This window comes from Orbicella faveolata, unplaced genomic scaffold (assembly GCF_042242905.1).
Source record: "Orbicella faveolata isolate gen_17 unplaced genomic scaffold, um_ofav_v1 contig_1, whole genome shotgun sequence".
NCBI lineage: Eukaryota > Metazoa > Cnidaria > Anthozoa > Scleractinia > Merulinidae > Orbicella > Orbicella faveolata.
The window spans coordinates 1,017,284-1,034,656 of NW_028301536.1; the positions used below are offsets into that span (position 1 = coordinate 1,017,284).

General features: G+C 39.1%; 2 pseudogenes; both read right to left on the minus strand.

Annotated features, from left to right (window-relative positions):
- Positions 1 to 8,446: 8,446 nt before the first annotated feature.
- Positions 8,447 to 9,375, minus strand: LOC149117653 (uncharacterized; annotated as a pseudogene).
- Positions 9,376 to 9,629: 254 nt separating this feature from the next.
- Positions 9,630 to 11,523, minus strand: LOC110042679 (uncharacterized; annotated as a pseudogene).
- Positions 11,524 to 17,373: the final 5,850 nt, after the last annotated feature.

Consider the following 17,373-nt stretch of genomic DNA (forward strand, 5'->3'; position numbering starts at 1 on the left):
GCTGAATGCATTTAATTCAGTCAATTGAGACTTCTTCACCATCTGGCAACTTTTCGTCTGCGTCTTCAACGAAAATCGATTGTTTACGTGATTTCTCTCGTTCAGTCATCTTTCTTCGAATCATGCGTAGTTTTTGTTCATCTTTCTCTGCGATGGTTTTTTCTTTTATTTTATTGATAAAAACATTACAATATTGCAACAAATTACAAAAGTAGTGCAGAAAAGAGGGTTGTTACAATTGATAATATTCTAATGAAAAATAGTCGATAATGTATACGTAATATTTACTACCGTATATCGCTGGAAGGTATCAATCAAATTTTCAGTGAGACGGTTAGGCCCACCAACTGCCTTCCCATCTGCCAATTTTTTGCCTTTCAAGTCTTCTTAACCTGACTCCCATTCTCTTTTGGATATGTCAAACATTCTACTTTCCTCACATCAGTTTCTCCATACAACTTTGATTTTACAACATCACAATGGGAAGAACAATCACAATCACCTACAAAATCACCATATCGCAAGTTGTGCTCGACTGTGACTACATGCGATTCCATGCAGGGTTTTTCCTTATGCACAAATGCGCATCAGAGATGTACTGTTTGGCTGAAAAATGGAAAAGGGATGCAAAACGGCAAGGAGAATGGGTCCTCCACCCTCTTGTTTCTTGAGTCTTGCACCCGGTTTTGAAAAGCAATGCCACTGATAATCTAAAGAGGCTACTTCTAGACCAAATTTCAATGTAATTTGTGAAGTTTCTTTTCAGTACCATTCAATTTATTTATTCTTGTGTGCCTATACCATATTACTGTGCAGTGTGGTAAATTTAATTACTTGCTAAAAGATTAGGTTGTTCTCCTAGAATTTAAAACTGTACTAACCGTGGGACTCCTAGTTTTTCGTCTGGACCCTCAACCTTAGGTTGAAGGAGTCCAAGGAACTCCCAAAGAAAAAATTGGAGGGAAAATCCTGTCCATGGCTTTTGATGACTTCTTGAAGTTCGCAGAACACTCGGGTGCATGGGTTTCCATCCATTCGATGTACTCCTGGGAAGTAGGATCTAGGTCTTTATTGGCCTGACACTTGAAGCAAACCTCTCTCTTCATTTCATAGTCCACAAGTTTTCCTGTGTCCACTTGAATACCTGAAACCATACCATAGAGAGACTGAAATCCTCTTCTTGCCCATGTTCCATCACAGGAAACAGCGATATCCATGGGTTGATTCTTTCTAGCATTGTATGTAGTTCTCATTTCCTTTACTGCTTTCTGCATTCCAGCCTCTGCAACCTGCTTGGACACACAAGCAATTGCCGTGAGATGCATTTCAAATGACTTCTTTGCCACCAGGCCTGGCATATTCATAACAGCACAGAATGTTTTCAAACAATTGCAAAGTTCCTTGTAAGCACTCTTTGCAAACAGCACAGGCTAACTTGCCTTAGAATGTTGACATCCTGCAGTCGATATCCATTGGGCCTGTTGTAGGACTCCTTGCTCGATGCCTGAGATGAACTTTCATCTTCCAGGCAAAGCTGCTTTGTGGAGGGAGTGTACCCTTCGTGGTCCTCTTTGCATTTTGATGGTTTTTGGCCAATTAGGCCGTGACGGGCCCAACAGGGTGGTGCGTTTGTAGGCTTTAGTAGAATCAGATTTTTTGAACCAATTGTCTTTTCCTCAGTTTGAAGGTTGAGAAATCAGGATTTCAGTGTACATACAATGGTAAAGTTAACTCAAACTGTCACAAAGCCGTTCACCATCTTTTGAAAGCATAAGAGGATGCTTGTTCTGAATCGAGGCCTGCGCTGTTTAATTTAATTTTATTTTGTACTTTGCACCTTTCTTCCTCAGTTGACTTCCCTGCACGCATTTTATTTATAATTATTTGCGTAGTTTCTAGGAGTGTGTGTGGGGTTGACTTCTTTTTGAAAGGAAATTTAGGCACATGGTAAAACATACTGAACTAAACAAAGGGGGACTTTATCACAGGAACTATATACCTGAGCTGAGATCGTCCACAACACGTAGGGGTTATCAATTGGCTACATATACTTACGATCTTTCAAGCTGCTCCAGTCTACAGCCACAATCATAATTTTTGCTGGGAGGAGGGACGACACCAGCACATTCATAATGCAACCACTTCTTACAAATGTCACATAGAATCCAGTCTTGTCTTTTCCATCCTAGGGATTTTCCACATTTGAATTGTATAGTAGCCAAAGAAAAACGTTGTCCCTATTCCTTCTGCATCTCCACTAACATTTCATCTTAAACAAAGAAATACTGGTGAGATAAGTTTTGTCCATTGCCAACTTCGTTTCTGCATCCTATTTCCAGAACAGTGTCCCCATCCTTTAGCAGCTCCATGCCCCACTGGGGGCAATAAGGATTGATGATGTCCCCATCCTTTGCAAACCAACTGATCAGTAGCTTGTAAAATGCAATGGGGTACTCCTCCCCCAATTTTGCATCAATCACCCCAACAATGTTTGGAGGTGGTGGTAGAAAGTTCACATGGCTGTTGCCTACAATCTTGGAGGAAGCCCGGTTGCCAGCAATAAATGCGGAAACCATCTCTTGCATCTTGGTACAAGCAGTAACAGGTACAAGCAGGCAAAGTTTCAATGAATGATTGTACATGTACATACAAGCCAAGATACGCCAGTAAACACTTAAAGCTCTCACAAATTTGTTCACGGCCACTCCTTTCATACAGCCAACGGCTACATTCTGAAATCCCAACCTGTACAATCCTTTTTAATTTTGCCCCGTTTATGCAGCCACTCAAACCAGTTATGTTTATCTTTCCAATGTAAATATTGTATGAACTGATTGAAGTTTCAATTTTTTTTAAAAATTACATCTGCATTTTGGGTGTTTAAAATTAAAGTACAGCGCTTTAGAAGTGCTATTGTTTTTATCTGTTAAGACGTCCGTCAGTTTAAATCAGGGATGAAATTTGACCCTACCCCGATAATACGGCCAAATTTTCATGGCTCGTTGGTGACCGTATTAACAGGGTTCCACTGTACTTCCCACTAGCAATCCTTGCTAACTACCGTTACTTGCAATGCGAGCAAAGAGATGAATGGGCTTCCCACTTTTAAAACTGCAGAGAGCCACATTTAAAATGACTACTTCTAAGTTCCCACACCAGCAGATGTTGTAGGGTTGCTCACCTTGTTTACTGCTAGGTGGCTTCTTATGATGGACAACCCTTTCTGAGTCATGCTTGCTCCTTCCATTGAAAAAAAATCTGCCACAATATGTGCCAAAGAAACAAGACACAATGGCACAGTTGAATGAGCTTAGGATTGTAAAATTGAGCCTTGCAATCAGGTTTACTATTTGGACGCCATCTTGCTCCAAATCCAGATGACTTTGGTAAGAAAAGTACGCAGCAAAATGGTGGAAGAAATTGCCAATCATCATCTAAAAACCGGTGAGAGTAATTATAAAAATACTCGGACCGGTTGGTATAATAATTAACGGACCGGTTGTGAGCTTTTGTCATGAAAGCAAATAGATAATTGAAACAGAGATATAATTTTGTAAAGTCTTCAGCAATTTCAGTGGTACCTAGAAATCAAGAATTTTCCTAATCAAAATGTTCAAACAGTGCAGACCATAGAATCTAATAAATGTATGCTAGATATCGACAAGGCATCTGGAAGACAAGACACATGAACTGTACGCTTGTGTCTTACAAGTAAACAAATAAAGTCATAGTCTAAATTTAAGATCCCCTTTGTTATCATTTACATTTTGTCATTTTCTAATAATTTTCTGAGCTTTTATTTATCAAGCTCTCCTTAAAATTTGAGATTCAGACATCAGCAATTCATTCTTGATTTTATCACTTTCCCACCCCTCTCAATAACATTACCCACCCACTGAGCGGTGCTGTACAAACAAACATACTAGAAGGTTTTTGTACCTCACGATCAAAGCCAACAACTCCAGTGGCAAGGGAGGTGCCTGTAAAGTTTGATTTAAAACACTCCATGCTTTGTGTCACGCGATCAAGATTTGATCTAAAAATGGCATGACCCTTGTTACGATCATCATGCTTGTAAATTCTTCAACCCCACTTGTTCAAAGTTCGGTCTCTCCTGAAGATTCACTCTCCTTCAACCTCTTCAAGTACACTTGGAAATCACGCGAAACCTCAAAATTTCCCTTAAATGAGGAAACAGCAGCAACATTACCTTTGGTTACATGTAGTTACTAACCTATAAAACAAAAGGCTTCCTTGCTGATCTGGTCAACATTTGGTTTTACAATGCATGCCGTCATGTACATCAATGTACAATGTACATGTATCTCTTCCCCAAATGCATGCAGAAATTGCACTCCTTTTCAACTTGAATTACTAACAAAACGTGATGATACTGCTCAGACTAAATAATCTGACAGCAAAACAGAATTCTACAGAATAACTTTGTTAGTTCAATATTGACTGATAAAGGCGAAAAAGAAAGTTAGAATGATTCATTTGCTGCCTTACTGCAAATCGCAACAGCTTCTCATCGCCAACCAATGCACCAAATCTTGTGACTGTCTCATCCCAATTTTCTATTATAAAAAGGACATCACAGTAGACTAGACAGCGTTGAGTGTCTTCATCTTGCCCGCTTCCATTCTCAGGTCTTTTAATAATATTTCACCATAAGAGACCTGATAGGATATTTTAGAGATACTGAGAGAAACATGAAAATAGATTGATGGAAGTTAGGGGTTTCTAGTTATGCCAAAAGTATATTTATTTTAAGGGCTAGTCAGATTCATTGACTATTAATTGGTCCAAAAACTCAAATAGAGTGCTCTTCGAAAAAGGATTAAATGATCACAATGCTTTCAAATTTCAAATTTCAAATTTCCCTTACCAAATAAATTTACATGATGTAAGACACACATTCATGTAGCAGCCCCTTATTTTAATTTCTTCCCTGAACTTTTCCTGATCTGAGGCAGACCAGCTTGGTTTTCTACCAGAGGTTTAATATTGGAAAACTAGTAAAATCATTGTTTTCTTAAAGTTAAGGTCATTCCTCCGAAAATAAACTGGCAATAGATTTTTGTTCATACTTTGTCCACTGAATATTTGTCATATGATAACTTCAATTTTGAAATAAAATAAGGGGGGTGCCCGTGCTCATTAAGGAGCAGTGAGGCATTGAAAATGCCCCATTTTGGCATTATTTAGTGTTCATTATAATAATTCACTCTAATTTACTGTCACGGCCTCATAAGCCCAGATATGGCAAGCCAATTGTAGTAATATTCAATACCTAAATTCAATTTCAATTCAATGAAATTCAATTTCAATTCAATTTCAATTCAGTGAAATTCAGTTTCAATTCAATGAAATTCAATTTCAATTCAATGAAAATTCAATTTCAATTCAATGAAATTTCAATTCAATTTCAATTCAATTTCAATTCAATGAAAATTCAATTTCAATTCAATGAAAATTCAATGAAAATTCAATTTCAATTCAATGAAAATTCAATTTCAATTCAATTTCAATTCAATGAAAATTCAGTTTCAATTCAGTGAAAGTTCAATTTCAATGCAACGAAATTCATTCAATGAAGAAATTAAATCACGATTCAAAGAAAGTATATATAGTTACTCATCCCGTTGAAAATCACTTCCGGTTAGTGACCGGAAATGGTAAGTTGCATCCGGGGTAGTTAGAATACGGGAGCTGTATGCTATAATTTTTCCGCGGGAACATTTTACTGGCAATATGGCGCGTGCCTAATCAGAGTTTGACGCGGAAATGGATTTACCCGAATTTTTGTCGTCTGTGCTGGATAGGACAGAGGAATATATAAGCAGCAATGAAACAAACATCAAAGACTTGCAAGTACAATTTGTAGTTCCCGATAGAACTGTAAGTCTTTTGCGTTACATCTCTTACTCTATTTTACAGAATTCAAGTACTGTAGTAAAAAGGAAGAAATGTTACTATGGTAACAATTTAGTTTTGGCATTAAAACTTTGCCTCAAATAACTGTAGCAAAGGAAGAAAGGCAGTTTCAAATTGTCTTAAGTGTCACTATACAGAGCAATGCTGGCACACCAGGAAATTATTACACTAATGGGAACACACAATCTACATTGTTTCGATTTCCACAAATGTATGAGAGTATGTTTAACCTCTGGAGGACAAACAACCCATTTTCAATTTAACAAAGTTTTCATTCTTGTTTATAATTTATTATCTACATCCAGGACTAGCAAATTAACAACGTTGTCCCCTCCTTGTCTTAGGTTCCCTGGGGATGGTCCATGATACCTTGACATACAAAAAAGGCAGCAAATTTAATGTTTTAATGTTAGTGTTGTTTTTTTAAAATTTTGTATTAACTGGGCCCAAATTAATGACAGTAATAACATACTTACCAGGCAAATCATGATCTGATGAGCTATTTACGTCGCCATCGCATATTAAACAGTTCAGTCCACTTTTCAGTTTAGCATAAATAGCTCCTTGTCCGCAGAGCAGTTTCACTTGCTTGTACGAGTACTCTCCACAACTGACAGGTATGCTTAACTTCCGCCGGTTAGCACGATGAAACACAAAATCCCCGTTACCGACTAACGGATCTAATTGCATCGCCAATTTTGGATCGAATTTCTGCCTCTCCATCCGTGCTCACTAAATTAACAAATCCTCGAAGCAAAATGTTGTCATGGTTAATTGACAAATTTTCTTCGTCGTCGTCGTCGTCGTCCTCCACATACATAAGAGCAAATTCAAACGGTTTAGGCTGTTCTGGAGTTGTTTTTTGTTTCTTTGCTCCACTACTACTAAGTACGGTAGAAGGTGATGCTGCTCGAAGTCACTCCCGTTGACTCAAGCGAGAACACAATCCTGTACTTCGACTTCTTTGCAACATGGACCGAGCTCGTTCGACAGCACTGGAAACGTTGCTCGTTGAACTGAAGTTATTTCCTGATACCCCTCGTGTAACTGAATCCGTAACGTTCCCATTTGAGCTGGAACTACTACTAGCTAAGACTTGCCAAACCAGTCGCGAGCATTCACCCAGCGAATCTGCAAGATTTCGAAGACTTTCCTCCATTTTGTTGGCTAAAATGGCGGGAGGAGATGTGGCCGATCCCCGGATGTTCCACCCAAGATGCTTTGCGCATTGAATAAATTTTCATTGAATTGAAATTGGAATTTTCACTGAATTGAAATTGAATTTTCATTGAATTGAAATTGAATTTTCATTGAATTGAAGTTGAATTTAGGTATTGAATATTGCTACAATAGGCTTGCCATACCCAGACTAATCATAACATGCCCTGAACTACAGTCAATACAGAGTATTGGACACAAATAAAAAATTTCAGTTTGATTTAGATAGAAAGCTGGATCCTTAAGGAAAAAATTGAATCAAATCGGTTGCCATGGTTACATAAATGAAAACTAGAAAATACCACATGGTATTCTATTTTCCTCATTTATTCAATTTCCAGCAATAGAAATCAGATCAGTTTTTTCTCATACAAAGGTTATAGATAGTTGATTAAAATTAACTGAAAAAAATGGGGGGTGCCCATGCTCCTTTCTGAGTTACTGAGGGGACCTCAACCACCCTCCCTACCCTGCCATCCATAGAAATGGCATTCTAACCTGCCAAAGGCCCAAAAAATAGCAACAATATGATTTCAGCTTCTTTTAACACAAACAAAAGAAACAGACGGATAAAACTCAAAATGTAATATATTGAATGTTGGTTACCATGGAAACCACAAGGGAGTAATTGTAGAGGTAAAGGGCTTCAGTGCACAAAATGTTCTTGAAAATATTTTTAAGCCAGCCTACATGCTAGTTTGAATTTAAAATAGATTCTAAGAAGTCTGTTATTCAAATAATATAGCTCCACTTTTTCAATTTATTGATGGCCTTTTCTTTTGAATAGCTAGTAATGTAGCTGGTACAAGTGTAATATGCAAGCAATGAAGCCCATTTAGGGCAGCACGTAATCCTGTATTACAAAGAAAGTTTTTGTTGACCTTGATAGTCCACTTTGAGCAAAGAAGCCATAGCACAACTGTTCTGACATTCAGAAACCAAATGTACTTACATGTAGCTGTGGTTTTGTAATGCATGTCAAACTCCACATGCTGAAATACAATTGCACTGATTTGTTTTAATTTTCATAAAAAAACCTTTCCAATGCTATGATGTGACGACTTTCCAAAATATTTTAACTTTTATTTCTAAGACTCTGTGACACTGAATAATGAGATTAATTACATAAGGGCAAAAACACTTGAGGAGAAAATTATTCAATTTCAGTTGTGGTCAAATTTAAGCCATATTAATTATGACTCATACAATAATATTTGCCTATAATGTAACATAACTGTAAAATGTAGCTTATAGTCCAGCTCACATTAATATGTGGCATCATGATGATTTTAATTACACCAGAAAGAAATAGCTACTGGAGGCTAAGCTCTTTAACTTCATTCACTCTGAAAGTGACTACAGATATTTGTGATGATTCTTTTGTTAGTGGTTACTCTTGGTTTCCTGTCAAACCTTTCTGTCAGAATATTGGAAAGACCATCTACTCCTCCCCTTGAGTATGCCAATTGCAGGTGGCCAAGGCTCAGACCAGAAGCAGAAATTTTTTCAGCCATTGTGTTGGATATTTTCTTCTAATAAATGAGTGGCTGCAAAGATTTTAGAGCCTTACTCTTCTCAGTTAAGAACACTGCATATTGTTTCAACCATGAATTTGAGAAGCTGTGTTTCAGAAGAACAGCATCACTTAGATAGCTAGTGCTCAACTTTTGAAGCATCAGCACATCATCAAGGGCACTGTGTGCGTTGTAAGTTGCACCAAGAAGAACTATGACCAAATTCTGCTGGGTGAAGGACTTTCTGTTAGGATACAGCTCTTTGAAGGCAGGCAGTGTGTCAGAAAATCCAAGAACGATTTCGTAGAATTCATCAAACTTGCTGCATGATGTTAGAGCCTTGTACAAATGCTAGGCATCAAAGCTCTTAGCATTGTGTGCCAACAACAAACATGGTTTTTTTGGCTCGATCCAGTTCAAGAACTTTGACAACCCGTTGTCCAAACTTGTTGCTTCAACTGGTCTGCCATCATAAAATAGAACTCCATCCTTGACAGAGAGCTTGTTCACAGCTGAAGCACCAGCTGTTATACCACACTTTGGTAGAATGTATACACGGAACTGGTCATTTCCTTCCACTGCAGCAATCTCACATATTTCTGCATTATCACCTGAATCAGAATGAAAATATTGTAATGCTGGCAACTTATATTAATGAATTTGAATTTTTGCATTTCCAGAGAAAACTAGCAAGTTACCCACACATTCATTTTAGTCGTGTTAGCTAGGACAACAGTATTTTTTGACTCCCTGAAAAAACCATTGCCTTGGTATCAGTTTCAGCAGTAGCATGACTACCATGATTCAAACTATAAAATGTTAACATGTGTATATGGGAAAAAAAATATATTAAGGATGAAAATAATGTTTCTAAATTTTTTTAACAAATAAACAATGCCATAAAGGCTTTGTTACACTAACTTTAACCCTTGCAATCAGATGCTTAAATTAAAGTTTCAGTTCTTTTTTTAACAAATGATTGTTGTTTCTGTAAAGAATATAAGAATACCCCTTGAAGATGTTTCCAAGTCAATTGTAACTTTCTTCAGAGCAGTTGTAGGGGTGACTTTTTTGATTTCAGGTCTTACAGTTGGTGGAGGAATCTCTACAGGTGAATCTGAGTTTTCATTCCAACCCAAACCACTTTCATACTGGACCCCTTCTCTATTTTCTAGCTGCCTGACTTTAGAACTTCTCTTCTCTCTCTGCTCCCTTCTCTTCTTTTTGTACTCCCTGGTTTTTGACCTAACACTAAGCCTGGATCTCTTTCTGTCTAATCTTTCTGCATACACCTTGCAATGTGCACCTGGAGATAACTGAATGTCACTCAATGCCTAGAATATAACAAATGTACATGTAACACAAATTGGATACAGTTTTGCTTTACATGTATTTTATCATATATATATGTTTGGTGAAACAAACAATGCATTGGGGGTCGACTATTGTAAAAATAGATTGTGTCAAATTGTTAAAATATTATTGGTGAGGATTAACGATAAAGTTGTCAAGTGAAGCACCATATAAATTAGTGGGGGTACTCAAGTTTCAGAGAGATGTCTGGGACTAATAAGCCAAATCTATTTTTCCTAAAACTAGGTACAACAGTACCTACCTCTGGAACATAAGAATACCCAAGATTCTTTTGACTGACGGCACAAGCCACTCTGTAGTCGTTGCTCTCGCTTGCCCCATAGTGGCGGATCTTCGGAGCCTTGCTTCCTACAGAGTTGTTCAGTGACTTATTTGCCTGGCTTGAGCCAAGTGGGACAAGTTTCTCACCATTTTTGGCAAAGACCTCAACTACTGCTTCAAGGTCTTTCTGCAGCTTTGCATCTTGGAGATCTTTGCCATACGGGAGTGATTTGTGTGTGTAAGCAGCTGAGTCTTTGAGGAAGCCACACCAAGATAGGTCACAGTGTTCATGTTTCCCAAAAGCATGAGGGACAATTGCTCTTAGGTTTTTCTGAAGCCCTTGAACATTACCCTTGTTTTGGGACAATGCATAGCCAAAACATGTCAACAAGTAGATAATAACTTTAACACTGAGGATGCCTTTGTAATGCTTCTGTAGGGCATACAGAGGGGTTCCAAATGACCTTTTAGCATCCACTCTGTCCGACCACTTTCAGCATCATGTGTCACACTCTCTCTGACCTTTTTTATGGTGCTTGAGTCCTCATCCCCAGCAAGTATGTTGACTTGGACAAGGTGTTGTGATGCAGACACTGTCAACTCTGCAGCAACATCTGGCTCCATAGCTTTGGAGGACCCTGTCCAGTTCTTTCGACAGTCATGTTTTCTTGGAGCACTGCCATTTCTAACAGTTGCCTCACAAACTGCACAACGCTTTGTCCTTGTACTGTACCCTAAAACTTTGCCTGTATGAAGTCCAATGAGGGAACCAACTCCTGTGACAAATGCAAAATTTTATATGACACATGTAGCTTTTTTAATGGTTAATTTAGCTTTAGGAAAAGTTCCAAGGCAGGCATTTTTGGCCAAATTCCCTTCCCAAAAATAAAAACACAAGACAGCCAGGAAACCAGATGTGGAAAAAGACCGAGTCTAGTAATCAGCTATTTCAATAATGCAAATTACAGAACTACAATGGAAAGCACTGGTACTCAGAAAATTGTTTTAGGTAACACAAACTTGAATGTTTGTCAAGAACTTTTAGTTCCTGAATGTAAGAGATTTCACTAGGCAAGTGGTAGTACGGGAAGATCACATGAAAAATGAAGTCGGAAAAAACACTCATGGTAGCAGCTAGTCTGATGTCAACATAAAAATGTAATCACCTGTCAGGCTATTGTGTCCCTTGCTCCGTTTTTGCCAGCCCATGTCATAAGAAAATAAATAAAGTATATGTATGTATGTGTATGTATGTATGCTCCGATCTTTACGTTACCCGACTCGGATTCTTCTTGCCCATCGGTCCAGCATCTTTTTTCGGCTTCAATGGCCTCTGTACACGACTTCTTTGCGACAGCTTCGATCACCAGGCCTACTTCTCTCTCTCTCTGAGATGTTTCTGCAATGAAATTTCTTATGAAAATATGTAAAAAATAATGCTTATTTTCATAGCTGACTATAATAAAACAAACGGTCTTCTGTCACAGCACCTATTAATTCATTACACTGCATCTACATGTAGATTGCCAGCTATAAATTGCATGTATAAGCTTACTTTTACAAGTCTTTGGATCACTACTGGCTAGGAAGTGCGACCCAATGTAATAAGCCCTTCTTATGGTCCATAAAATTAAGGTTTGTAACTGCCTGCTTCATTCCTTTTTAAAAATTGTTATAACTATCTGGTGTAAACCCTTAGGTTACATAACACATTCAACACTTACATGTAAAACAATTCACACTTACTTGAAACAAGACACTTGTCACATGACTCTTGCATGCCATCACTCATGGCACATTTTTTTGCAACAGAGGCTGATGTAAAGGAGTGCTTTCTTTTTCCGGGTTTGCTTGTGTTACTCTCTGTCCTCTTGCCCAGGAGGGCATTTTGAATTTCAGTAGCAAGTGTCTTTGGATCTTTGCTGGAGCATTTATGAAAAGCCTTTTGGGAGTCAAATTGGTTGAAATTCTTGGCTGGAAGCAGGCAAAATTGACTTCTGCCATCCAAGCTGAATTCCACCTACATGTTCAAGTGATAAAGGAACAAAGTTAGCATGACCTTTCAATAGAAAGATACTTAAGTTGGCTACTGATACACATCAATACATTGATGAGCGTGCCTTCAAGCACTATTAGACAGTGATTGGATTGAGCGCCATAATATTTAGTATTAGTGCGTGACATACAAAAACAAAGACCAAACAACAAAAGAATTACTAACTATAGGGGGATAGTAGGAACTAATACGAAGTTGTGGCGTGTACAATTCCACTATCTATTTCACAGGTTTAGTAAAACCACTTTATTAAACATTCAATCTTGTTGATTTTTCCCTCCGTGCATTGTGACAAAAAATACCACGAGTTAATATACTACTTGTAAAATATCCCTTTACAATTTTATTGCTCCTAATCAGTACGGGTAATCAAATGTGACAAGTGAAATAAAGTATGTTTTTGTAAAAATTCTTATAATTTTGATCAAATACAGGTGAAGTTGTTTCTAAATTTCACGAGTATACCATTTGATTACCTTTTAATATCATGGGTACAAATTATGCTCACAATCATGAGTTTTTGACTTGTTTGTTGCATCTAGAAATTTCTGTGCCAAACGTTACCGTGGCAATTTTGTAATTTCAAAAGTGAAATTTTTAGCACAAAAACAACGCCGAAATTTCGCGCCAAAATTGAGGCGTAATTTGTCACCCACGATAATACGTCTTATAATGCACCAATATATAATGCACCAATATATAATGGTAATAGGACTGAGTCCAATTCGGTCTGTAATCATACGAGTGATTAACAAAATGGGACTGCCGCGAAGCGGGAGTCCGATTTGTTAATCACGAATATGATTACAGACTGACTTGGACGACACGATGTCCTGATACCAATTAATCAAAACTATGACAAAATTCGAGAAACGAACAAACCATCGAATGATCGCTGAACGATTAAACGTCGTTATGAATGCTGAAAAACAAAGTGCAACAGCGCGCGCAAAATGACGCGTACTGTCCAATTACAAGCATGACGCGTACACTGTCCAATTAATGCTCAAATCGGGCTGCTGATAGCCAATTACGTTCGAGAATTTTGTTATAGTTTTGATTAAAAATAAAATCAACGTTTTCACTCACTTTAATCAAGTATAACTAACATAGATTACAAATATTGATGTCGAAGAATCTAGGTCAATCAAATGTAAGCTAAGCTTCTCTAAACTTATTTTTTTTTTAAGCCGAGTTCTTCAAATTAAGTAATTCCAACACACACCTCATGCCTCATGTTGTACTCCTTACATTTGTTGCATATTTATCGCGACATTGATAGAACTCCCGTGTACATGTAGCGTAGTATGTTAAACGCTGGTCTGGCAAACCAGGTGACATGGCTTTAATGACTACTGCTGGCCACCACATGCGCCCAGTCCTTGCCGAGGCTATTCCCAAAGTAATTTCCGCTAATGATTGTTTCTTTGAACCATGAAAGGGTAACAATTGTGTTTTTCTACAGAAGAAAACATGTGAGCGGGGAAAAGGTTGAAATCATCGCCGCGACTTTGTCAACAGAGCCTGTAGCCTGCAGAACAGGAGGATTAGCGGAGCAGAAAGCGAAACGAGAGCGAAACGCGATACACGAGTACGGAGCGCGACTTCGTGTATCGCGACCTCGTGTATCGCGACCTCGTGTATTGCGACCTCGTGTATCGCGACCTCGTGTATCGCGACCTCGTGTATCGCGACCTCGTGTATCGCGACCTCGTGTATCGCGTTTCGCTCTCTGCGCCGCTAATCCGCCTGTTCTGCAGGCTACAGAACCTGCTTGACAGAATCTCGATCTCCACTGTCGAATGTGAAAAACTTATATCCAAAAGGTCACCTCCGGAGAGACTACTTTTTGTAACGGTTTCCCTAAAAAAGTTATTTTGTTTTACAAATCATCGTTTTACAACATTGAAAAGCTGCAATTATGACTGATTTTTTTTATTATAGATTTTTACTGATTGAAAAGCTGTCAATCTCAGGGCGCAACGGAAATACCAAGATCGCTGCGACCTTTTTAACTCCTCATTTTCGTTGTGCTCCTTTTTTAAAGTTGTCTTCAAAGAGCTTATTTCCGTTGAATGCTTCTTGAAGGAAGACTTCAGCTCCGTGAGTTCAGCCGCCAGTCATTGGTTCTCAGTGCACATTTCAACAAGCGTTTGCTGAACTCCTTCAAGCAGAGCCTTAATTTCATTAAGGCTTGTCTCTTCCTCTTCGCTTGGCTCGAAAACATCCTTAGCCTCGTTGTTGTCTGGACCGCCTCGCAAGCCGCCATATTCTACTTCTTGGCGGCGCTGTTTCCCTCTTCGCTTGAACCCCTATCACCTCTTGTGTTTACCGCGCTGGACGAGTTTCTTTTCCTTGCCTGTCATAAAAATCCACCTTTTTTTCAGAAGAGTAGTCACATTTCGGGTTGACTAACTGTCCTGAGTTGAATTTGAGGACGGGAAAAACTGCAGTTCACGGAACACGTCCGACCTCTTCGTCACGCGCATGCTCCCCAGTTCAGTGTTTTTTGTTGAATTTCACTGAGAGTGAATTCCATAATCACAACTTAATGAGACCCTGCTGGTGTGCAATTTAGTGTAAATTATTAAAGCCACACCCACACAGGGGGAGGGACAGATCTAACAGTGCCAGCGAGGATATTTATATTGGTAACAAGATTGCACCCCCCCCCCCCCTCCCCTTTTGCTGGGTAGATACAGTAAACAGAAACAAAACACTGATTATGGTGGCAAAACATGGGTGGCAGGCTTACTCCCCTAGAGTAACGGCGTCTCTAAGGGAACCTATGTTACTAAGGGGACCAGAAGAGGGGTGCCCTTCTGGGAGGACAATAGGCCAGATAGTACGATGGCACCATCCTGGAAAGATCCGGACCTATTTCCTTGGAAGTAACATAGGATGGACCAGAAGAGGGGTGCCCCTCTGGGAGGACAATAGGTCAGATGGTACGATGACACCATCGTGGAGAGATCCGGACCTATTTCCAAGGGTGGCCATAGCACTTACTGTGGGGCAAAGTGCAGCCTAGGTTGCATTTCCCTGCCACCAAAAAACCTTTATTGACTAAGCAGCTATGGTTTACACACAATTTAACAAATAGAACGTGGCAGTGAATAAACCGAGAAGGTTCAGCAGGCGAAATCCGCCTTCTCACGAAAGGTAATTACAGCCCCATGGAGGATAAAGATGGGAAAGGACAAAGCTACCAATACAGGGAGGGAGGGAGGGGAAAGCGGAGAACGGCCTAGCTTGAATACTAGCTCACAACTGGGACAGGGTCAGAAAACAATGGGATTTTAGTAACGGGGGATTGAAGTAGTTGGAAGGGGTATAGCACGCTGAAATCATATGACAGCATGGTGGAAAATCACTGGGAGCTTTGTCGTATGACTTCCCATATGGTAAAACTATTGGGTTGCATTGGACATTGACCTAAGTTTATTGCACAATGGCTAATAGGGGGAAGATAACAGAACTGGTGACAACCTTAGATGACAGCTATGATGTAGACTACAGAGTTCATTAACCACAGTTTAAATGCTTAAACTTCTAATTTCTCAATGTCACTCTGTTATAAAAATGCGTGCTTGCACCTAATGATGATAGGAAAGGAACAAGATCGGTAGTCTGATCTTGTTACTTTACCGCCCTTTCGGGAAAGTTTGGTACACTTTGGCGATGATCACAGTGTTCAATCTAGAAATAAGTCAAATTTGGTCATATGACCCACTTGACATTTTAAATTGTGCTTGGCTCGTGAAGATCCGGAAGTTGACTCGTAGTGGTACTCATTGAACTCTCTTCTGATGTTTCGTGTTTCATGTTTCATGATCCGGTTGCGAACGGAGGTTCCCCCTCGTCTCTCACCGAGCAGAAAGAGAAGGAAATCTGTAGTGGCCAACTGCTCTTAGCAATAACTTGTATTCATTCAGCGTATTTAATTCACAAAAACACTCAACATTTGAGCGACATCTGAAGGTCTAAATCGTCTGAACGATTCGAGGTTATTATGCGTACATCCATCAAGAAGTATGTTGTGAAAGCCAAATACTTGCTTTGTCCTTGGTCACTATTAAAGGAAACATGGGACCAATTGTCATCGGGGACGTCGTCTGGGATGTGGATGAGATGAGAGGTGTGCTTAGTAAGCACCATTTGTCTCTTCTGATGTTTCATGTTTCGTGGAGTCCATCATTTTCCGGAGGTTCAACGACTTTTCTCTTTTCGGACAAAAAAAATCAGCTTTTGTTGTCGTTTCATGGTAATTTTACAAACGAAGCGGGAATAACATCGCTGGGCCAAGCAACGTTGCAGAACATCGAAATATGGGATTCTAGTCTGTCTCAGAATTGCGTGGAACGCCTGACACAAAAAGTACTCGTAATGCACTTATCATTGGTCTTAAGGATGAAACAAAAACCTACTAAATCCCCGGGTATAGGGCATGAAATTCAGACCAATTTTCCCTCTCCCGGAGGCTAAGCTGAAGACAGAATACCTTCATTAACAACAATAACAGACAAATTTATGATTTTTTTTCGCTCTTTGTACTAATCTTGACTTGGGGTCCGTGGTACCAAATGTGACAGCTAGGCCCTTATATATCACACTTTATCATGACCCTGGGAATTAAAAAAAATGTTCTATCTGAATAATATACTACGTAAAAAAAGGTTAAAATAAAGAGGCAAGCAACTCATTGTAACAGAGATGTACCCATATTTAGGTTTCTGACAGTGACACCACAGTTCCCTTGTATCTGATAATTCCTTTTCTTCGTGTACTACTTCTGGAGTGCTGCAGGTGGATTCTACTGAAGACAAAATATAAAAGGCAACGTCAATTTATATGTGAAGGTGAATTAATCAACATGAAACGAGCACGGGACAAAGAAAAATTCTGAGTCCCCGACAGGAATCGAACCCATGACCTCCCGAACACCGGGCGGGCGCTCTATCCACTGAGCTACGAGAACTCATGGAGAGCAACGTCATTTAACTGAGTTCATAT